The sequence below is a fragment of the Panulirus ornatus genome, chromosome 29 (genome assembly GCF_036320965.1).
Source record: "Panulirus ornatus isolate Po-2019 chromosome 29, ASM3632096v1, whole genome shotgun sequence".
In the NCBI taxonomy this organism is placed as follows: domain Eukaryota; kingdom Metazoa; phylum Arthropoda; class Malacostraca; order Decapoda; family Palinuridae; genus Panulirus; species Panulirus ornatus.
The window spans coordinates 11,528,808-11,554,081 of NC_092252.1; the positions used below are offsets into that span (position 1 = coordinate 11,528,808).

Here is a 25,274-nt window from a genome sequence, read left to right on the forward strand (position 1 = left end):
AACAGTTGCTCTGTGCCAACAATGTAAATCAAGGCTCCCACTATACACATCGAGCTGACTATGATCAATTCGTAGTTACAGTACTAGTGATAATTAACATCTATAACAAGTTAGAGAAGTTAGGACCGTCATATTGCAGCCGTTAACGAAAGGTTTCTCCACAATTGTTTCAAACCTTCACAACTCGGTAGGACGAACGGCAGCAAAGGAGGCGATTGTAGAGACCGTGTTATCTACAGATGAAATTAAGTTACCGGAATCAGTCTTAAGCCAGCTCCCAGTCCTTTGAAATCAGATGGCATCCCTGCAGGATTAGAGAGAAGACAGAATAAGCCAAAGCAACGCTGAAGAAGGCAGGAGGAAGCTGGGTGACTTTCGTTTTGGTTCCCGTGGTCAAGTATATATATATATATATATATATATATATATATATATATATATATATATATATACATATACATTCAGGTTCTGATACATATCAGCACAGGTTTCTCCAAGGGTAGATTAAAAAAAAAAGAAAAAACACTGGAATTCGTTCTGGAGGTAAACGCCCATCACTGCATTAATAACACATATGATCATCCAACCCACAGACATCACACACACACACACACACACACACACACACACACACACACACACACGGGCAAATTTCTAACGAAAGACCTGAAGGTGTTGGATATGTTTTTCTTCCTCTTTTTTGCATGTGTGTAATTAGGAAACAGAGGAGGAGGAGGAGGAGGAGGAGGAGGAGGAGGAGGAGGAGCACGAGGAGGAGGAGGAGGAGGAGGAGGAGGAGGGTGGTGAGGGGTGCGGTGGGAAGGCCTCTCATCATCGAATGGGGGTGGGGGAGCCTAACGCACTTCAAAGATTTCGGTGATTCCACTAGTTTCAAAGTGAAGGGAGAGAGAGAGAGAGAGAGAGAGAGAGAGAGAGAGAGAGAGAGAGAGAGAGAGAGAGAGAGAGAGAGAGAGAGAGAGAGAGCTATATTTACCAATTACGTAATTGGGAGGATGCGGTGCTCAGTTATCTCTATGATTAAGACCCGATGCAGCAATAACTTCCGCGGCTCCTTGACCCCGTGTATGAAGTAACATACAAACCGCATCTGAAAAATGACACGGATGTATCAAACTAAAACCCGGTTATGATACGTTAACGGTCGGCTTCATTCCATCAGTCACGGGGAAAAATATACGAAGAAAAAAAAAATATCCAGCACTGAGAACAGCATACATATATAATTTCAGCGTTTGGTTAACCTACATATCAAGAGAGTAACTTAGAAAGGAAAAAAAAAAATGAAGGGCTATTGATTAACCACACGTCAGAGAGAAGAGAGAGAGAGAGAGAGAGAGAGAGAGAGAGAGAGAGAGAGAGAGAGAGAGAGAGAGAGAGAGAGAGAGAGAGAGAGAGAGAGAGAGAGAGAGAGAGAGGACGACTGGGTATAACACATCAACCTGAGCTTGCGCCCTGCTGGCATCAGATGAACCTTGCTTTATCACTGGTAACTGGGATTATCTCTAACCCCCTACACTCCGGCCGGTAATCGACTGCCACACTTTACTCCTATGGGTCACTTGGGTTGTGTCTGGCCGCAGGTTTGTGTACCCGGAGATCAGGTACGTGTTCCCATCCCAACGGTGGGTCGTCCCAGAAGACAGCCTTGAACCACGACCTTCAACTCATCTTTCCTGGTGTCAGCACGTCTTGGTTAGGTTAGTTTTGCGAGTGAATCTGTGTCTCTCTCTCTTGGGCGTAAGGGGGGTTCAAGTCCACCACAGTGCTTTGTCCCCCTTCCCCCGTATGCCAATTTGGTCCAGCTCATTCTATCAAGTATCTCTATAATCGCAATTTAATCCTCGAGCGCGACAGCACGACCTTTCGGCATGAGGGACGTGCTTTCGTGATCGAGGGTCGTACACTCCCGCGCTCATGGGTTAACCACAGTGGTGGTTGGAGAACGAGCCGTGCAGTGCATCATCTCCTTTAATTACCCGAGGCCTGAGCCTAGGATTACGCCTTTATTAAGCCCGCGGACCGTCACTGCCCAGATGAGTCTGTCGGAAAATGGTCCCTACCCCAGTGAGTGGGGCATCCATCAACAGTTTATGCTCAGCAGACACCGTCAAATAAAACGATTACTGTCCATCAGTCCGAATACCATATATGAGAGGGTTCACTCCCCAGTGGTATGGAGTTTTCATCAACTTGTCATGGGTGGGCCAATGTATATACTGAGAGCAAAATGTGGTCTTAGAATGATTTCTACCACGTGAGGGTGTTATTTATTTTGTTCTTTTTCAGCTGTTGGATATAGTTAGCCTGGCACTGACGGCCTCATTAACGACCCCCGGCCCCTTGATGGGCCCATTATAACAAACCAACCAACTAACCAATGCCGGTGGATGATGTCACCAATCGCTGCGTGGCTGAAGGTCTGTCTACAGTTTCCAAAGAGAGAATAAGTCACTGCTAAGTCGTGTGTGACGTCCACAGACGATTACAGCCCAGATGAACGGTAAGCTGGAGGGCGAATCAACGTCCGGCGGAGAGGTAAAGCTGGTGGACGATACACATTCAAGCTGAGAAGTAAGCTGGAGGTTGATCAATGCTCAACTGAGTATCTTAGAAAGCTGGAGGTTGATCAATGCTCAACTGAGTATCTTAGTAAGCTGGAGGTTGATCAATGCTCAACTGAGTATCTTTAGTAAGCTGGAGGTTGATCGATGCTCAACTGAGTATCTTTAGTAAGCTGGAGGTTGATCAATGCTCAACTGAGTATCTTTAGTAAGCTGGAGGTTGATCAATGCTCAACTGAGTATCTTTAGTAAGCTGGAGGTTGATCAATGCTCAACTGAGTATCTTTAGTAAGCTGGAGGTTGATCAATGCTCAACTGAGTATCTTTAATAAGCTGGAGGTTGATCAATGCTCAACTGAGTATCTTCAGTAAGCTGGAGGTTGATCAATGCTTAACTGAGTATCTTAGTGAGCTGGAGGTTGATCCATCTCCAACTGATTATCTTTAGTAAGCTGGAGGTTGATCAATGCTCAACTGAGTATCTTTATTAAGCTGGAGGTTGATCAATGCTCAACTGAGTATCTTTATTAAGCTGGAGGTTGATCCATCTCCAACTGAGAAGTAGCTTGGAGGACGTTTAATGTCCAGCTGGCGAGCGGTAAGGTGCATACGATCAATATCCAGCTCAGCTGTCAACCAGACACAGGTTTAAGTGTCCACCTCGATGAAATACCAGGGAACTCTCACTGGCCACGCGCGTACGGCCGCCACGGGAAGGTAAGGTCTCTCGCCCAGGTGAATGTCGTCTCGCTCAATGATATGTTTATGGCCATTACACAACCAAGGAAAGAGTCTCCACCAATGGACATTCAACGTCCTCATAATTCCTGCCTGCCAGAGGGCGACAGCGATCTCGTCACACGGTGTCGACGACTGATCGGAATCTCACTGAGTATGTTCTTCTGAAGGTCCCCTGCCGCCTTCCACGCCAGGGTGTAATAAGAAAAAAAAAAAAAAGTTCACCTCCAATTAGAACTTGCTCCTCGGGGGCTGGTTATTCATAAACTTGACCTTGCTGACGCCGGAACCACGTTAATCGTCATCGTTCGACCTGGGGTTATTAAAACAGAATACATTCCAATAAAATAAAAGTCAAAGTGCACAGCTGAGTTTTAACAAAAAGCCATTTAATATTTTCTTTTCTTCACGCTCCGTATGAAAAACTGTTTCTATCATAAATCTAATACTTTTTCTTATCTAAAATCAGCCTCTGTTCAGCGGAAACTTCGTGTTCAAATCCACCAGAAAAATGCCTCAATATCCGATAAATTCTCGACCACGAATTGCTGCTAGAGCTCAGGAATGGAAACTTTCAACTTTTAACAATAGACTTCAACTCTGAGACAGCAACGTCGACCAGCGTCCAGAAGGGCAACTGTCACAAACAACTTTTGTCTTGCGGGTCCCGACCCTGGTCATGCAGCCTACCGTCAGGCACGTCTTTCAGCTGCATGACCAACGATTTCTCTTATAACCCGGCGCAAACCTACGGCCGTCCACTGGGCACTGCATCACGATGTGCGGTGCGCTACTTAAAGTGTTACGTCAGAAATTTAAAGCGAGACCACATCGTGAACTTGGGTAGCCTTCGCTTGACGATGTCTCTCGCTCGCTAGTCCTTTTTCCACCTGCAGTTCACTGACCCCCATCCCAGCGGCATCCTGGTCCCTACTTTGCCCCCCGGGGCTGCCAAATAATTTCTTGTTTACTTACGCAAAGCTTTTCCGACGTACATTTTTTTTCTAATGCTTTCCCAGTTTCAGTTCTCTCCCTTCGCATCACAGCGCCATTTCTTCCCTCAAATGATCCCTTCATCAAATGTATCAGCTCCCTATCCTCCCAGTCTGTCCTCAACCCTCCCTCCTCCTCCTGCAGAAGGATCGGCATCACATCACACCTCGCAGTCCCACGGCATGACGAGCGAGCTGACACCGCCACCAGAGGGGTTCCAGAAGGCAGTGCCACCCACCCACCCCCAGTAAGGTCCACGCCCCTGACCCCCGGTATATAAACGCTCGCACGACCGCTGTCACTTCTCACTCCCTCTTCGTACTCCCTCCTGTCAACCACGACTCTCGCGAACGGCAATATGTTTCTAAAGGTCTATAATACTCAGTCTGAGGTTCACATTCAGTAATCACAAGAGCATAATGAAAATAATATCTATTTTCTTAATATCGTCTAAGTTCTATATCTAATCTAAGACTCGGATTATATATTCAACAAATAGTCGTAAAATCTTTTGATATTCGACACCCACAACAGTGATGAAGTTGGTTACACCCATTGATGGTCTCACACTCCCCTTTGCCTCCTCCTCCTTTGGTGTCTAGGTGCTGGTGTGGGTGTTGGCGACTGTGGTGACGGTCATGTCCAGACCTGGCGGCCACGGCGGGGCTATGGTGGCTACGGCGGCTACGGCGGCTACGGTGGCTATGGCGGCCATGGCGGCTACGGCGGCCATGGCGGCCACGGCGGCTACGGCGGCCATGGTGGCCACGGCGGCTATGGTGGCCACGGCGGCTACGGCTATCATCCGGTACGCGTACCTCCCTGAGTATCAGCACTGCTCACACCTTCTACAGGTCTCATGCGATGACGGCAGGGAAAGAGGTTGCTGATGATATGAAATCTGAGGGTGGCGAGCAGAGGGCTGATCACATCCCATCCATAACCACTGAAGTGTCCCCATCGATACTGAGTTTCACCTAATCTAGTGCATAACAATTAATAACTTCTTTCATAACCATTTTCATGTACAATCAAGAGCATAAGAAATCTATCATTTATCATAGCTTAAAACTTTTGCATTAGAAGAACCCTGAAAGCTTTACTTCATGAGGACTTTCTTACACGTTAATCAATCTAACAGATAATTGTATTAGTTATATTAGCTCAACGTGACCCTCTGGTCTGATGACAATCATCTGTCCAATATCACTCATTATGACACCGCACATGTCAGCAGGCGTCATGTGGCGCAAAGAACACTCGACACGCGAAGGCGACAATGCGTAGCCAGCCCCGGGTTGATACACACGTTCATTCTTCTAACGCCCAACCATGTCCATCCCCCCAACAGGCACCCATGCCCTACTACTTCGACTACAAGGTTCACGACCACTACGGCGGCACCCACTACCGCAGGGAGAAGTCGGACGGATACCACGCCCACGGGGAGTACAGCGTGTACTACGGCGACGGCTACTCCACCGCCCACAGGGTCTACTGAACACACGAACTCCACCACGGCCTCGAGTGGCGGCGCTCCCCAGGTGCTACTGCCACCTCACCCCAGTGTCTTGAACTTGAAAGAAAGATATCATCCCGCCGGCCGCCAACCACGAGAACACACACACACACACAACACACACCAGCCCAGGAATCACTGAGAACACGCCTGCCAGATAATGTCTACCTAAGTCCTGCGACTCAGGCACTCTCTGAAGCACCTAACTTACTATTCCTCACCTCAAGACAACCCACCTATTCACTGACGTATGGAAAACCACAACGTATGAACACATACGAAGTTAATTCGGTCTTATTCTAAGCTGCAGTTGAATTCTTCCACAGGTTAAACAAATATTCTCAACGAAATAAACGTAAATATATTACAACCACCGTGTTTTCATCCTTCTGTTTATGTTTCAAACAGTGAAAGACTATATTAGAGGTATCACTCTAAGGCCCTGAGGGAAAAAAGCACACTGATAACCTGTCATTTTCCAGACCACAAACATCAACAAGACAGAACTGTAACCACACAGACCAACAGATACAGAAAAGCACAGTGCTAAAGTACACAAGAACTGGAAACTCCCTCTCGAGAAGAAAATACGAAAAAAAATATATATATATGTATAAAGCAGTGGGAGAAAATTTACACCTTCATGGAAAATAGAAATAAAACTAACTTTCTGTATCGCGTCGTCTATCTCAGGAGACTCTAAAAAAGAGTTCCCTTGAGGAGGTGGAGGAAGGGGATGAAAAAAAAAAAAATAGGCTCTTTACATAAATCCCTCGATGAACTCCTGTCACCATAAATCGTCCAGGGAAGCACTGCCCTGGAGTATATATCTCTTTTTTTTTCCCCCTTCCACATCCACAACACCTGCCACGCCCGCAGAGACCCCCCCACACTGTCCTTCATGCGCTGCTAAATTTCCCCTCCCTCCTCTCTTCAATATCCAGTGTTCCTTCTTGATCCATTTCCCATTAATTTTTTTCATATATTCCTCGTTTACACTTGTCCCACTCCAGTACGTGAGCTATAGCTATAACTATACCTTGCTTCACAGCCTGGATAGGACCTTAATCTGTAAAAAGTGTCTATGTAAATAATTTCTATATGGCTGGGTCTTCTTGGACCCCAGGTCCGTGTGAAGCATCAGTCGGTATCCGTCTTAACCTGCGCGTACCGCACTCCACTGAATGCATCGGCCTGTGTGCACGATACACTCACGTAGGTGATTGTTAATACATCGTACACCTCACCTATCTCTCGCTGATACAAAAGAAAAATAAATCAAGGTGTTCTAAGAGAGGTTTCAAGAGGAGGAGGAACCCCTGATGTTTCGTCGTGAGTCTCATTAAACACATTACTGAAGTCTATTTGCGACTGATAAAGGAAGGGAAGGGGGCAGAATAGAAACCAGATAACACACACACACACACACACACACACACACACACACACACACACACACAAGGGCAGCCGCACTCAAACTTTTAAGTCCGCCTGACGGCTGGACGAGAACGCCCAATGAGAAAACGCGCCGATGTTTTCACTGTTACAATACTCTTGTTGTTGTTGTTGTTGTTGTTGTTGTTGTTCTTCCCTGCCTCTTGGGGATGTCCGAACTTGGTAAGAGGGAGGCGCTGCTGGGAAAACAAACCAACAAAGTTCCTTCCGGATTTTTAAAGAGAGGGGAAAAAAAAATCTCTAAAAATGAGACTCATAAGAAATCTTTCCACTTGAAATAATAATAATAAAAAAAAGACAATACAGCCATAAACGTTTACTATGACTAGTTATGAGGACCATGAAGTTATAACTTGAGAATTGTAGACCAGTTGTGTATCAGGTGGTAAATGGAAAATGTTAAGAATCACTACTTTCTATATATGTTCTTAACGCTACCTCGCTATCGCGGGAAATGGCGAATAGTATGAAAAAAAAGAAAAGAAATATATATATATATATATATATATATATATATATATATATACACACTAAGGGAGTGTCGTTCTCCACCGTGTTACGAAAAAGTTGAGGCTCAGGAGAAATGCTCCACTTTGGAAAAGGAAAATATTTCATAAACAGGAGACAGCTGCTACATGAACTCGTAAATAATTCCCAAAATATGGTATGTTTCCTGAAGTTATTACCAACACAAAGGAATAGCGTAGTTTTTTTTTTTTTCTTTGGTGTGAGACTAGTAAATCGTATAAAACACACACACACACACACACACACACACACACACACACACACACACACACACACACACACACACACACACACACACACACCTTGCCTATCCAAGTGTCACGCGATTATCAATTCGCCATTCCAGGTAAAAATTACTATTTTCAACCCATTCATGGCCTGCTCTTTTTTTTTTTCTTTTTTTACGGCATGAATTCCTTTCAACGTTCGAAAAGAAACTCTACATTAAACGTATTTCTGACCCTAAGGGCAACCACACATCAGACATCACACCACTGAAGCCAAACGCGTTCCTTATCTCTTTTTTCTCTTTCCTTTTTCTTTTTTGTTGCTTCGGTTATTGATGCGGAATTATCATAGTGACGCCCGAAGACAAAAAAAAAAAATACACATTCTCACTGCCATTACTTTCCCCTCGTGTGTGTGTGTGTGTGTATTCCAAACGTCACGTTCAGAAACCTTGAAGAAAGACAAGGACCAGATTGTTTCCTAACTGCCTCCCACCCCCACACACCTCCCAGCCAGCAGGTGTGCTCCCGTGTGTGTTTCCGCCCAACGATAAAAAAAAAAAAGAGAGAGAAAAATAAAAGAGAATCGACAAATGATTTCGACCCGACCAACCCTCTCCTTCCCCCGAACACTAGGTAAACTCTAATGACAATGGACCGGTGAAGTAGACGAAGAATTAAATGCCATGATATATATATATATATATATATATATATATATATATATATATATATATATATATATATATATATATACGCAGAACCTTCTCCGTGAAGGGATATAAGCAACAATCACCACTGGAGAGAGGAAATTAAAAACGGTGAATACTTCCGTTAATCACAACCTCAGGTGAGGATATTCCCTAAAAGGCCCAGTCCTCTATTCTTAACGCTACCTCGCTAATGCGGGAAATGGCGAATAGTTTGAAAGAAAGAAGATATATATATATATATATATATATATATATATATATATATATATATATATATATATATATATAACAGATTATGACCATTCTGAACGGAAAAAAAGGGGGCTTTATGTACCTACAGCGATACATGATAGCGAAAAAGCACTCACAGTGCCACAAACGTCAAGATGAACAAAAAAAGATAAATCCACTGATTGAGGTGGACATGTCAACGCGTCAGAGAGAGAGAGAGACATTCTCTGCACGTGGTGGTCATGTCAACTGCTTATACACGTGCAACGTGCCTTCTCCGGGAAGCACTAGCGAGTGCTGGGCGACGTTAGTGTGAGCATGTATGTGTCTACAGATGCCAATATATTGGCGCTCACGAAAGGAAGGAAGGAAGGAAGGACGGAAGGAAGGAGGGCAGGAAGGAGGGAAAAACATATCATCATCAGACACTAACCACGGAAAGAATACACCAAATATTTAAGTTCTACCGACTTTCAATCCCTTCAAATCGTTGATCTCAAACTTAACACACACACACACACACACACACACACACACACCGTCCCAGTGGTGGACGGAACACACGCCAAGATAAACCAGCATCGTCCACTCGAGACAGAACACAGGGACCATCGATTCTACCGATGTGCCAGGCTTCCCCGTACGTGTCCAGGTCACAGTGCCATTCCAGACCTCCTCATCCAGATCACACTGCCACCCTCGTGAATATATGGTGATTACGATCATAAAATTCATACAGCAAGAGCGATGATTACATTCCACAAAAAAGCAAATTGCAACCACATAAAAAAAAAAACACAACAAAATATTACAGTGACATAAGACTCAAGCAGACACTATAATGACAATACACGGAATGTTACTAAATATACCCCGGTAAAACGATATGGACATTTCGAAAACCGGGTATTTCATGTCACTCCTACGTACGTACTGGTAAAGACACGTTTAAAATTCACATGAAAGTAACTCACTTAAAACTCTTGCGCGTTGCTCTCCAATCACAGTCAGCCAGCAGCAAACACTTACCTGGAAAAGAGAAAATAAAATCATTTAACACACGATTGTCAACATCTTTAACATCGGAAATATCAACACAGAATTAACATCTCATATTTAACACTTTTATCTAAACATGGGATCAAATGCTTGAACTAGACTCCTTCTGGCTACTTGCCCCCCTCACCTATGCCTTGAATACGACACACGTACGAGAACAATAAGACTACGTAGGTGAAGAAACGAATGAAAGTTCGCCAATATTACAGACGGACGCGCATTATTCAATCACGTTAATCCATTGTACGATTACGCGTGACTCCTGGCCCCGTGTCATACGAGACGAGGCGACGCCCTCTTCCGGGAGGAGGCGAAGTCACACACACACACACACACACACACACACACACACACACAACACACCCACCCACACACCCACACACACACCCCCCCACCCACCCACACACACACACACACCCACCCACCCACCCACCCACACACACACACACACACACACACATATCCACCCGCACACAGACCTGTGGAAACCTTGTGTGGCGATACAACCAAAATGTCACCTGCATTATCTTCAAATCAGTCGACGTGCAGACATCGCACAAACATGTGACGAGGTATCTCATCTCAGATCTAAACCCTCAGGTACATATCAATCACAGGAGAAAGTCAATATATCCAGCACTAAAAAAAAAAATGAAAAAAAAAAAAAACCCAGTCGCAAGTAAATTACGCCACTGTGGTAGACGTTCTGAGCGATTCTGAGATGAAACTGATGAACGAGGCTGTTAACGGGGGGGGCCGCCAGGTGACGAGCGTAACGACACACATGTCTGATCCAACAGAAATACATCCCACTAACCTGAGGGAGCCGTACCAACTATCCTTGAAAGTGAGCACTATAGATAGATAGATAGATAGATAGATAGATAGATATAGACTGATAGAGAGATAGAGAGAGAGAGAGAGAGAGAGAGAGAGAGAGAGAGAGAGAGAGAGAGAGAGAGAGAGAGAGAGAGAGAGAGAGAGAGAGAGTATATCACTATTTTGATGTAGCACTTGCCATACACTTAGACAGTATTTCTCGCGGTTCCCTTCAGCCGCAGAAACCCTTCAGAAAAAAGAGACTGAAAAAAAAAAAAAAAACGTTCGACGATACATTCTTTTTTTTCTCTATCTGGAGAGAATGTAGTGTCACGCATGTTCGGGGTCTCTCAATATCGACCATGGCTACCGAGGGAGGCCGGGGTGGCGCTTGCTCGCTCCTAAGGCGTTCGTTGCGGTAGCATCTTAAACTACCGACACATACTCAGGATGATGATTGATGGGTGGATGCTGATGCCAGTGTCAACGGAAGATGTCATTGAGGAGAGATGACCCCGCGAGTTCTGTAACGCAGGCGAAGTCAGAACATCAGTCGGGTGGACATATGGTCTCACAGATCATGTCGAGGGGAAGGAATGTACAAATCCTGCTTTCCAGTCACCACACAAGGACCTACTTACGGTTTCTTTCGCCCTACAAGATAATGGTGTACTCCCAAGTTTCTCCATCAGACGACCTGGCGCTTTCGGGTGTCAATGTGAGCTTCAGGGGGGTGCAAGACTGAACCACCGGCCTCCATCCTCTCCACCAGGTGGAGAGGGATCCCCAAGCTCTCCACCAGGTGGAGGAGTATCCCTGACCTCTCCACCAGGTGGAGAAGGATCACGAACCTCTCCACCAGGTGGAGGAGTATCCCTGACCTCTCCACCAGGTGGAGGAGTATCCCTGACCTCTCCACCAGGTGGAGGAGTATCCCTGACCTCTCCACCAGGTGGAGGAATATCCCTGACCTCTCCACCAGGTGGAGGAGTATCCCTGACCTCTCCACCAGGTGGAGAAGGATCACGAACCTCTCCACCAGGTGGAGGAATATCCAGGACCTCTCCACCAGGTGGAGGAGTATCCCAGACCTCTCCACCAGGTGGAGGAGTATCCCTGACCTCCCCACCAGGTGGAGGAGTATCCATGACATCTCGATGTACACAAGTAATGACTGTACGACCTCGCTCCTTCTTCACCAAGTACGATCCCTCTCTCTCTCTCTGTCCCCGCTCCACACAGCCCTCAATGTTTACCACCGAGGCGTGCAACCCCTCCCCACGCCACCAATGCCTTCGTCAGGAGTCAGGAACTGGAACCCTGTCACGCCATCACCTGGAAAGACGAGAAGGCGGAGGAAGAATGTACTGAAAGGGAAATGGAGGAAGGAAGAATAGGAAGAGAAGATGAAAGAGAGAAAATGAAGGGTGAAGAGATAAAAGAAGAAGGGAAAAAGGGAAGGGGGGGGGGGGGTTAAGAATGTGGTCAAGGAGGAAGGCAGAAGTAAAAAAAAAAATGGGATGGGGGTTAACCCGTGTGTGTGTGTGTGTGTGTGTGTGTGTGTGTGTGTGTGTGTGTGTGTGTGTGTGTGTGTGTGACTTCTAGCGCGAACAAGGCGCTGGTACTTCAATGACCGGAAAATCCATAACCCGATACCGGTTAAAACTACTTCAAATATTCGCCCGGCTCTCTGTAATTTGGTTTCCTTCCGTCGGATCGGCGCGCGCGTATGACCGGCGTAAAAACGTAAAAATACTCGTCCAAGAACCTGAGAGAGAGAGTTAATGATCGGTAACCAACATGAGAAGGGTCATAACTCCTACGCTCCCCCCCCCAACCTTCCCCACGGGAGACAATGCCTAATTTCAAAAAACAGCTCGCGTCATGCAGGCGTGACTGCGAGGAAGGAAAAAGAAAGAAAGAAAAGAAATATTACCGAAGGTAAAGACTGTTGATGAAGGGACATCAGCAAGCCGTGTGGACGCACTCCATCTCCTCAGACAACATGGCCGTGATACACAAACACAAACACACGATGGAAAAAAAAAAAAAACAATCTTTGGCTTCAACATTCTATCCTATCTGTTGAGGTATCTGGGCTGATATTAAAGAGAGGTGGGGTTTAGAAAGTCAGAGCCATGAATGGCGGCGATTTCCGACCACATGAAAAACTACAAACACTCACACTATCGATTCCCCGTCTTCACCCAGTCAAGACGACAGAAACGGACGGAAACTACGAGTGGTATTCTGGGTTATCGTGCCAGCAAAACTCTAAAAATTTTCGAAGGTCTAAAGTGATAATGTACATAGGTCAAGCCACAGTTCCAGACGCCGCCTCAACAGAGCGCTGCGCATCCCTTACAATCCTTCCTTTCCCCAAGCGTTCAGATCCTTGTGTTTCGTAGGTATGAACCGAGGATTCACTAAAGACTGGGGAGAAAAGCAAGCATAAGAACACCAGAGCCAGAGAACATGGACGATCAAGGCTTAGACTGCCAAGCAGCAGGGAGACCACGAACAATATGTAGAACATCATCCACAAGTAGTTTAGATGAACGAACATCGAACTACGAAAACAAAAGAGGTGGACGCAGGGGAGACACGAACTGCTCGGATACGACACGAATTTCATAACTCCCCAAAGCAGAGCCACGGACGCTGAGAAGAGTACATGCAGAGCACCATGGATGACCTTGCCTCCCATGACGCTCCCTCCGCCCGCCCTCACACACCTCTCGCACCTGGCAGTGCCCCCGTAAACAAAGACCACCAGACTCCGACACGTTACTGCAGTACGTTAACTTTACGCCATGACGACGAACTGAAAAAAAAAAATGAAACGACGAACCACTTCATACAAGGCGTCACGTGCGTCCGCGAGGTGTGTGTGTGTGTGTGTGTGTGTGTGTGTGTGTGTGTGTGGTGGAGGAAGGGAGAGTGCTAGGGTGGGTGGGGTGAGCCCACCAATGTGACACCGTGTGAGAGGAGGCCCTGTGGCCCGCCAGCCTCGCCCACCGGAGATGGTAGCATCACCAGTATATAAGCCCGAGCCACAAGACCCTAAGCATCATTCCTCCTCATCCACTCCAACCTCTGCAACGACACCGACCCAGCAGCATGTTGAAGGCGAGTTCAAAGTTACTAGCGTTCGAGTCCCTCACACTGTCCCCCTGCGACGGCTCAAGCACCACAGTAAGACCCATGAGCGCGACGGTACTCTCCTCGAGTATGGTAATGCTTGGTCACCGACGTGACCCTTGCAAGGTCACGCCGGAGGTCATGCCAGCATACCCATGGGTCGTTCCGTCGTGCGCTAGACTTAAATGACCGGTTCGTTACAGCGACAGTCTGTGGCTCTTGACTAAACCCGTGCAATCTACACGCAGCGCAAGACGTAAAGTAAGTGGCATTGATGTTTCTTCAATAATGCGCTAGTGTCCGAGACTTAACAGTGCCTATCAACCCGTAGATCAACTTTTAGATCACAGAAAGAAAAGATTAATATTACATATAACTCCTGATAATCATTTTGCTCTCAATACTAGTAAAAACTAAACTACTAATCAACCACTTATGGCACCGCGCTGTGCCAACCACGGTAAAAATCACGTTAAAAACAGGAATATGGAACGGAACGTGAGATATCCTTACGTCACCAAGAAACAATCGTTATCGAATGTTACTCATTAAAGAGCATTCATATAAACGGTGCAGCGAGTCAAACAATTTCACTGAGACCAAACTGCTATTAACAAAACAAGACATAAAAAAATCACCTCTCATTTACTCTTTCCCGATATTCAGAGAGAAAATAGAAAATAAAACGCTTATTACATTAGAGGTTTAAAAGATTTATTCTTTTTTTTTTCCTCCCCAACTCAAATAAAAATACTTTCAAAAACTCTTGAATAAAAACTTTAATTCATGCTTACCAACAGAATGTGACGGTACAATGTGACGCAACTACATGTACAACATCGCTCACCGCGCTGATGCGAATTTTTCACAGGAACGATTACACAGAGGCCTGTCAGCCCAGATGGTTCATGTAGTGGACGACAACTTTGATAGAGGAGTTGGAACTGACAGATTAGTGTGGCGGTCTTTAACGAAGCTAAATTTCTTATATCTCAAGGAGTTCTACATGTAAATTCTTATATATATATATATATTACATATATATAAATTACATGTATATTCGGAGGTTGCCACTGGACTTACATATTGGCAGTTGCAAGTGCCTGTTTATGCTTAAGCTCAGTACTGGAAGCCACATCCAAGCGAGTCCCAGACTTTTCCCCACCTCCCTCCTGAGCTCATGCACCTCACCCAGGCTCTCGTCTCGTCTACCACACGTTTGAGTAGTGGTCGATTTCTATTCCGTAACGTGTCATTACGGCTCTAACGCAATGTATCATCACATAAACTATATATATATATATATATATATATATATATATATATATATATATATATATATATATATATATATATATATATATATGTGTGTGTATCTGAACCGCTATGGTCTTTCTGTTCCGAAGATCGACGCGCAAGGAGCAACACAGGCTGCTAACAATATACCAAGAGTATCGAAACTCATAGTTTGAGGCAGGGAAAACCATACAAAAATATTGAATACATTACACCTACAACGCACTGTTGACAAAGGCGACAAAAAGGAAAATCCATTAATGCCTTCTGCTGAAAAGAGGAACTTTGGCGAGTGCCGTAGCGATCGGTGCTGGCGCGCCAAGGTCACCGCAAGCGGTTATATAAAGCCATCAGACTTGGGCCAGTCAGTCAGTTGCTTGAGGAACAGCTCAGGCGTCACATACCTACCCAGTTACCTTAAGCATGTTGCATAAGGTGTGTCTTGCTACACGTCGCTTGTGACCTCTCCCCCAATCCCTGCTTACCTACGGAGTGATCACTCCATATAAACGAATATATATATATATATATATATATATATATATATATATATATATATATATATATATATATATATATATCACATACGTTCACATGAAGACGTCCACGCTCGTTCCAACGTCTGGCTTTACGTCTACTACGACAACGAGAAACATGACAGAAAACAACGTCTAAATATCGGCGAGGCCCAAAACCTAACAGTACATATCCTGTAGCCGCTGTAATGAGCGAATGCTCATAAGAGAAACGGGAGAAAGCCTGGACGAATGCCTCTATACCACACAAGCTCGTATGTGGGTGTTGTAGACTCAGCACCACGGCCGCCAAACACCTTGACTGGACAAAGATACAACAGACCAACTCTGTTCCACACCGACCAGCGAGTTGAGTAAGATCTCGCAACCCCATCGTGAGGTATACGATAAGGTCCTCCAAAGCCATCATGAGGTAAGGTAAGGTCCGGACTAAGTTATAGGGGTAAAGGACCTTCGATCCCACAGGCAAGATCCGTAAGGGTCCCAGACTAGCCTGTGTGGCCAAAAAAGATCGAGACCATCGCAAAAGTGTACGTATCGCGCGCCAATATTTGTACGAATCTGACGTCATCGAATTACAGACGAAAACAAGCGAATTCTGGACATAAGATCCACTGACAAAGTCACGTTGGAGAAGCAGCCTCGAAAATTTATGAGCCCAATAGAAGGGAACTTGGAGTTGAATAACTATAAATGACTCATTTAAATAATTCATTTATTACTTATTCAGTTACATTACTCTCACACGTCAAAGTTGGCAATATCAATGAAACAGAAGTATACATATCCCATAACCGTCCAACTCGGCAATACTAGAATGTATTTCTGTCCATCTCTCCACAATTCATGGTTAAGTCATAACCAAGATACAACTCTGTTTCTGGCGAACCAATTCCCATATTATTCAGCAACTAAATCCCATGTCATTCTCTTTATTCATAGTCACATTTTACTGATGGACCATTAACTTTGCTTTTCATCTCCCCAGGTGTGCCTTATCTTGGTGGTGGTTGGCGCAGTTATGGCAGACCCAGGTGGCTACCAACCAGTCTACAAATCGGTACGTTATGTGTAATTAACCTTTTGTTCCGTCTCGGTGGGGAGTCTTCTTAAGCTCGTGGTGCCCCCATCTCTTCAACATTCTCTGTGCTATCATATATCATTTCAAACTTCTCTATGCTGTCCACATTCACAGCTCCATCAATCAGTTCACATTCCAGCCATACATTACTCATGTAAGTACTTCACATCTCTCGCGAGTTTCTTGCTCAATACCAAGTCATGGCCTCTCGGTGTTCTATCCTTGTCTCTCTCCGTGAACTGTTAATCGTACACATCAAACAGGTTTAAAAACTTTAAAGGTCGTGATCATGTCACCCCTTACTCTTCTCTCATCGTTGATGGATTAGCATGAGGAAGAAAGAAATGATAAGGGGTGACCTGTTCACAATCATTAAGTCTTAAAAAGTTTGAAAGATGCAAAGACAGAACAACCAGAGGCCATACCAGGAAAATAAGCAGGAAACTTGCTAGAACAGAGACGTAGAAGTACTTTTACAAGACATTAGTAGTATATGAATGGACTAAACAATGATGGAAATGTGTGTGTGTGTGTGTGTGTGTGTGTGTGTGTGTGTGTGTGTGTGTGTGCTGATTACCAATAGCCAGTACTGGTGTATGCATCAGTGTGAATTTGGCATGAAACAACCTCTAAGGGATCATGTTACTATTCATACAGGAACCTCTACCTTACAACTACAACTACGGAGTGAGCGACCACTACAAAGGCCACCGACTTCGGCCAGCATGAGAACTCTGACGGTAAAAACGTTTGGGGCACCTACTGGGTCAACCTCCCTGACGGTCGCAAACAAAGGGTAAGTCAGCTTCTCCAGGTTTACACTCTAATAACGTCATTTACAATATTGTGCATCCCACAGCCTCAGTAAAGCTTTAGCGTTGATATCTTACACACTTATTTATCCATCCACAGGTGGACTACAAGGCTGACCACTACAAGGGCTACGTAGCCAAGGTCAGCTACTACGGCAAGGCTCACCACCCCAAGCACTACGGACCCGCCGCCACCTTCTTCCAAAACCACGGTCACGGTCACGGATACGGCGGCGGCTACGGACACTAAGAACTTTCGACAGCTAAACTGATATATATTTTTGTAGGGTAAATGTGGAGGAAGTAAAACGATAACCAACAACCTGTCTCTCATTTTCATCCAAATGACACTCAGTCTATCTGAATCACTTTCTTACACACCCTTACAGAGGTGGCGTTGTGAAAATATCAGAATGAACTCCATGTAGCTTTCAATATCTTAATTCATAAAATGCAATGAAAAATATGACTGTCCTTCTAGACTTCATACCCGGTAGCACATAAAGGTGACCCACTAAGATCAAGTATATCATTAAATATTACAGTTGGTGGAATACATGCAGCATCAAGACCTTTATATCATTAAATATTACAGTTGGTGGAGTACATACAGCACCAAGACCTGTCGATCCTTTTTGAAGCTGTTTGTGAAGAGGGTAAATACCTGGAGACATTATAAATGCCGGAGTACAAATATAATCAGTCGTGGACATGAAGTGGAGGTGACTCGTGTCTTTCTCATGTCTATAGTGCTGCTTTTAACAACTTTCACGGGTGAAATCACTCAAAATATCAACGAATAAGCCGAGGAAAAGAAAAGAGGCCAATGCCTAATTCGAAGTAAGACGTTTGTCTGTATGTTTTGTACCCAATGCTGGGTGCGAAATCACTGCTGTGCCTTTAAATGGCTGCTCCGATTAAGGCTGTCAAAGCCTTTGATTATACTGAGTACTCGCACCAAATCTACTCTCAACCTTCTCTTTCCATACCTAGAAAAAAAAAGTTTAGGTATTCTTGACGGCTATTGTACTTTCTTTCTCTTATCCCTCAGTCAGGGAATTATGAGGGTAGGTCGCCGAGGTAACTTTTTCCTTTCCATTTTCGTCTTCACTGAAGAGGGGTGACCAAAACGAAGCACAAGATTCAGGAACTGTAAAGTGTGTTCCGTTTAATCTACCGCCATGACGGCCTGTAAACGAATACTACTATCATTTACCAACAAAAGCTTAACTTTCATTTCTTACAAAAACGCAGTCGATATCATCATCAGCCACTACACATTTTTCAATAAAAGATTAAGGCAAACGAACTAATAGCAAGACACCTGCTACACTTGTTGCCTCCATCACTAGCCAAAGGTGTACCTTTTAACCGCACATTCTGGGAGGCAATCACCATCTTTAATACCTAACTACGAATCAAAGTCAGCCAGCACTTAATACACGACTTTCTTCGAAGGCGATGGTCACGATTTTGGAAATCTGTTTCGTATGGCGGGAGCACTTACACACAAACATTCAAACGAACGATAATGGTAGCGAGAAGCACTGACGGAGGGGAACGGTTCTCTTCCACGCGGGGTGAGTTTTCAGGCCAAAGCAGAGAGGAGCACATGAGCAGACCCTCACTGAGGAAGTTGACAAAATTGGCACCAACTACATCGTTCTGCCTCAGCCTATGCCTTCCCAAAGATGTTAGGCCACATAGGTGGTTGGTTCATGGAGGGGCGAAGAAAGTAACTATGTTAAAATTCAAGTTTCATTCGGAATGTTACGAACAAACAATACTGTCTTAACAAAATGACACAATGTCCCCATATGAAAAAAAAAAGATTATTAACGAACATACTCCAAGGCTGTAGTACACCTGTAACGATCATATGAATACATACACAAGTATTTCTGTTCGGTGAAGTTCTCCACCGAGTTTTCTGCACGAGTGATCATGTGGCACCGTAACGTGTACTGTCCACGCCTACCTTGTAACAACCACAAGCCACGTACAACTGGTTCTCATGTCCTCCATAATCAACCGGTACATGTGTAAACCACCCACAACTACCTCTCCACACTGGAGGGAGGGAGATAGACGCCGTGATAATCCTGTACACATGAGCCTTCCTGTGGCACTGTAGTCGTGGAATATCTTTACTGTCGTGCTGTGTTGTGGGCACAGGGCATGTCCCGTGTGCAAAATCCTGCTTGACGATGGGTGACGCACTTCGAAGCTGCTGGTCTAAACGTTCCTCAGATGTAACTTCCTCCTCTGTGCACCTGCTTCACGTAGTCAGGAAGTGGCTCGCCGTCAACTGGCTCTCGTTTCATACCATCACAATTCTATTTCTTCTACCGCAAACCTAAATACCAAAACAGTCCCTCTGAAGAAGAAATAAATACATGCAAAATCTTTGGCCATAAAGGGCAAAAGAAGTCTCGAGCCGGACTCACAGGAAATATATACATATATATATATATATATATATATATATATATATATATATATATATATATATACACAAAGTCGTCATCAGAATCATGAGATCATCGATATAAACACAGCAGCCAGTAACCAAATTTGAAAATAATTCAACGTGAATTTTGTCCACTGTGTCGGCACCCAGCTACATTATCATCATTACTATCATCAACATACAAAGTCAAAAACTCAATTTGGGTGATCCTGCTACTTCGAGACTACAATTACTATTATCATTGCTATTATCAGTACTATTATCAAACTCAGGACTCCTATCGCGGGTATAGCAATGTAGTACTCGAAAGTAACTACTATGGATACTATTTTTTTTTTTTTTTCATGTACAGCTGAGATGGCAAAGGCAAGAAGGTAATTCTAAGCAGCTAATGAAGAAAACCTTGTAATCCTAAAATTTCAAAAGAGTAGCAAATGGATCCACGGCTTATGGGAATTTTATGAAGCCCGTCACGTTGAACACTGAACACATATGGTACCAATATCATCTAAGAACCTTCTTTACAATTTAGCATGTAATGCTGCTTAAGACAATCAAAGTTCGTATCGAAATTTCGCGCAGAATTAGGACGCAATTTTTTTCCGCCAACATCTATAATGAATACTTATACGATCCACTGGGCGTAACTATACAGTCATGACACAATATGAGACACACTCCGTCCAAAAAAAAAAACCTCACCCACATCTAACATTTATACTTCAAAATTAACTCCTTTTGGCTTCGGCAATCCATGAACTACGCTCACTTTAGAACAGGACTTCAGGATCATCAACATCTCATATCGTCTGCAATTGTTTACGAGAATCTGTAACGTCTTCCAGAGTGTTCGTGCCTATCTGTTCTAAGGATCTCCTTTACCTTATGTAAAATCAACAAGCGAATTTTTACAACGCGTTTGAAGCGCGCTGTCATAAGTACCTTATTACGATATTCTTTTACATATATCCTTCACTAACGCACTAATACAGCGGAACGTAAGGACTGCAGCTTGAAAATCAATCATAAAAACAAAGGAAAGTCAAGAAATCTAAAGTGGAAATAAGAAAACAGAGCTCAATATGGAAATTATCCAAGGTACCTCTTCCCTCTAAACACGACTGAAAAATCCTCAAATCGGAAGAGAGAAAAACAGTGACGTGTTAAGTCACTTTCAGCCAGATGGTAACCAGGCCCCTTGGGGCTCTTGTTGGCACACACTGCCGAAACCCAGAGAATACCTTCAGAGCCACCAACAATAACTGTTTAAACTTTTAATACAATATGATAAAAACGGCAGGAAAGGATATCAATTTACATGAGACAAATATGTCAATACGTAGTCCACTGGGTTATCCGTTCTAATCATAACTACCAGAAACTTCTCCGTCAACATGAAGCACGGGTCACTGGCACAGTGGGAATGAATGTGGCCCCCAGAAATTTCCCTCAAGACCAGAAAGAATCGCTGAAATATCTTCCGGTTGGTTGGTGTAGCTTAGCCTGACGACCACGGCCTCTGAATGACCCCTGGCAATTGAGAGTCTGACGCCCAAACAACCAACACGAGGCAGATGATGATGAAGAAGAAAAAAATAATAATGGGTACGGTAAAGTAAAATCGTCACCCTCGATAATATGAAATTCATACGGTTCAGAGTGACCCATCTAGGGCTAGGACGGTACACATAACCCCCGCAACAGTGCATCAAATCAAAAGTGATTCTGAAAGTGATATTAGTATGGTCGCCGATTCAAAAATTAACATATAACCGCCACTAACTTGTTGCATGGGGAGACAATGTCTATCAAGCATTAAGAATATATATATATATATATATATATATATATATATATATATATATATATATATATATATATATATATATATATATATACATATATATATATAAGTGATAGGGAAGTTGGGGTTGGAGAGCCAGGGTCAGCAGCAGAGAGCATCAGCACCAGCGCGTATATAAAGCCAGGCAGCTCGGTCTCACAGTCAGTCACTGGACCTGCAGCTTCGGCATAACCCTACTCAGTCATACAGACATGATACACAAGGTGCGCCTTACACTATCTTTGTTACAGACTGCTGCAGACCTGGCTATAATCTCTCCTGGCAAGAACACACGAATCATTTCGTATGTCAGCTTCTAATTCAAATTTTTGCATCAATTTCGTGTAAATGCAGAGAGATTCCTCATTAATCAATAGCATCATCTTTTCAACATGCAATATCCACTTACACTCAATAACAAAGATATTCATCAATCGATTTCAAATTCATATCACAGAAAAATCCAAGAATGACAAAGTAGATAACCCTTAATTAGCACTACCATAGATCGTAACGAACCTCACTTAGGACTTACGTACTTCCTAACTACCTTCACTCACCACAACACTAGGTCAGTCCTCCCCTTATACTCCATCACCGTGACTTATCAGGCATCATCTCCCCAGGTGTGCCTTGTCCTGGTGGTGGTGGGCGCGGCTCTGGCAGACCCGGGTGACTACCAACCAGTCTACAAATCGGTACGTTGTGTGTGCGTGTGTGTGTGTGTGTGTGTGTGTGTGTGTGTGTGTGTTGATTACTAGTATGCAATATAGTTCTACATGAACGTAGGTGCAAGTTCGACACCAAACAAACATTACAAGTGATTATATTCATCATGCAGGAGCCTCTGCCCTACAAGTACGACTACGGAGTGAGCGACCACTACAAAGGCCACCAACTTCGGCCAGCATGAGAACTCTGACGGTAAAAACGTGTACGGCTCCTACTGGCTCGACCTCCCTGACGGTCGCAGACAAAGGGTAAGTCAGCTTCTCCAGGTTTACGCTTTCATAACGTAATTTGCTATATTGTATATCCCACAGCCATCGTAATACATTGGCATTAATTCCTCACAAACTTACCTTTCCTACCGCAGGTGGACTACACAGCTGACCACTACAGGGGCTACGTAGCCAAGGTCAGCTACTACGGCAAGGCTCACCACCCCAAGCACTACGGACCCGCCGCCACCTTCTTCCAAAATCACGGTCACGGTCACGGATACGGCGGCGGCTACGGACACTGAGAACTTTCTTCATCTAAACTCGTATAATTTTTTGTAGGGTAAATGTGGAGGGGAATAAACGATAGCTAATACAGTGCCTCTTATTCTCAATCATGGTGAACATTTGTATGCCTTGGCTACCTTGCAAAGGCCGGGACAACAAATCTTCAAAATAATGGAATGAACTCTACACATTTTAAGGTTTCTTTGTACATCATCAGTACGTAAGAACACCAACATTATTACAGACCTTATATCTCCAAGCACATGAACGTTACTTGTTCCTGATACGCACAGGAATGAAAACAGAAGCAGATATTTAGGTCCTTTCGAGGCTGTATGCGAGAAGAAACAAAAATATACCTGAAAACTTTATACCCACAGAGGCGCTGATCAAGTTAGTCGTGGACTTGAAGCGAAATAAAAGCCATTGTGTTTTTACAAAATGTATCAATGGTACTGTTTACCAGTAATATTACTGGGAAATCATTCCATGTGTTCACAATCCTGGTGAAGTACTATGCCTCACTCGAAATGAAATGTTTGCCCAATAGTTAGTTTACATCAATACCTAAGAGTGAAAATAAGTCTCATCTAGCGTTAGGTACTAGCTAGAGTTAGACCGTCAAAGCCTTTGATAACTGTGAATACTTATTACAAAACCTCTTCTTAACTTTATCTTTTCTAAACTCATCAGGTTCAAGTATTCTCGGCCTCTCTCATAGGATTTATTTTTTTCTGGGTCTGGGAATCATTTACGTAGCTCCCTGCTGTACTCTCTCCATTCTGTCTTTTCTTGGGTAAGTTGATCAAAACTGAACACAATATTTAGGACGCACAGAGCGGGGATTAGATTTTGAACCTGAATTCAAATGCACTTATATGAAACCTAGATTATTTCTTTTTTTTTTTATTTTCGATTACCTACTTATAACTTTGGTATTCAGAGACTATTTACACCTCATTCTCTTTTATCTTTTACATTGTAAGTCAACTGAATTCACTTTAAGCCACAGTGCATGTTTGCCTATGTCTACTTGTAACTCTTATGTAGCTTCATTTTCCAGTTTAAGAATAATCTGCCAATTCTACCTTGCACCATAGCCCAATGTCACTGTCCTAGGCATAGTACACAAACAGAACTGGTTCCAAGTTTATTACGACAAACCAATCTGCCTGATAATCAACAACAACAACAACAACAACTTGTTTATGGCCAGCCAATCAGTTTTCTGACCACCAGAGTACATTTGCATCGCGGGAATTCATATATAAAATACTTATATAAACTTATCACGATCTGCCGTTTTATTTACTTTAATGCCTTTTAAAGATGACACAATATCAATCTACTAATCTAACATGTAACCTTTCAGTTTTTCTGTGTGGGTGGGTGAGTGGGGGCGCTATCACTGTAAATGGATCCATATCGTTTCAATTTACTACGTCATCTCAATCTATCATTTTAGAAACAATACGATCACTGAAATTTGCGTGCCAAAATTCTGTTAATTTTTCGCGTGTCGCAGCGACCAACATTAAACGAAACATTGATAGCCACATTAAAGGTAATCTATTCAAGAACAATTGTACCAAACTGTTCTCCAACCAAGATATCATCTACAGTACAAGTAACTTTGCAAACAAAATATCATACATATAGTTTTTCCCGTCACAAAGATCTCCTCATCTTCATCCAACTCCAACAAACCAGCCCCTTTGGACTTCCTGAAGCGAACATACAAGGAATCTGATACAATGCAGTTCACTGTACTTCTATCTTACTACCAATCATAGATTCCATTGTTCACCAGACGTCTGCAAAACCTCCGCGTAATTGTCTAACACCAACTATGTCCAGATCTTAGTAAAATGTAAGTTTTGATAATGCGTCACTACTACAACGTAGCAAAGAATTCGGTCGTTATGCCGCGAGGAATGTAAAGTCTAGTCTATGGATCCATTCCTGGACTTGTGCAAATCATAAATCTTCCATTTACGATCCA

The 25,274-nt window shown here is 43.8% G+C and overlaps 2 pseudogenes; both read left to right on the top strand.

The window, feature by feature from the left end:
* Window positions 1-13,889: 13,889 nt before the first annotated feature.
* On the top strand, window positions 13,890-18,052 carry LOC139757951 (pupal cuticle protein Edg-84A-like; annotated as a pseudogene).
* A 4,161-nt stretch (window positions 18,053-22,213) lies between these two features.
* On the top strand, window positions 22,214-23,360 carry LOC139757950 (cuticle protein 7-like; annotated as a pseudogene).
* Window positions 23,361-25,274: the final 1,914 nt, after the last annotated feature.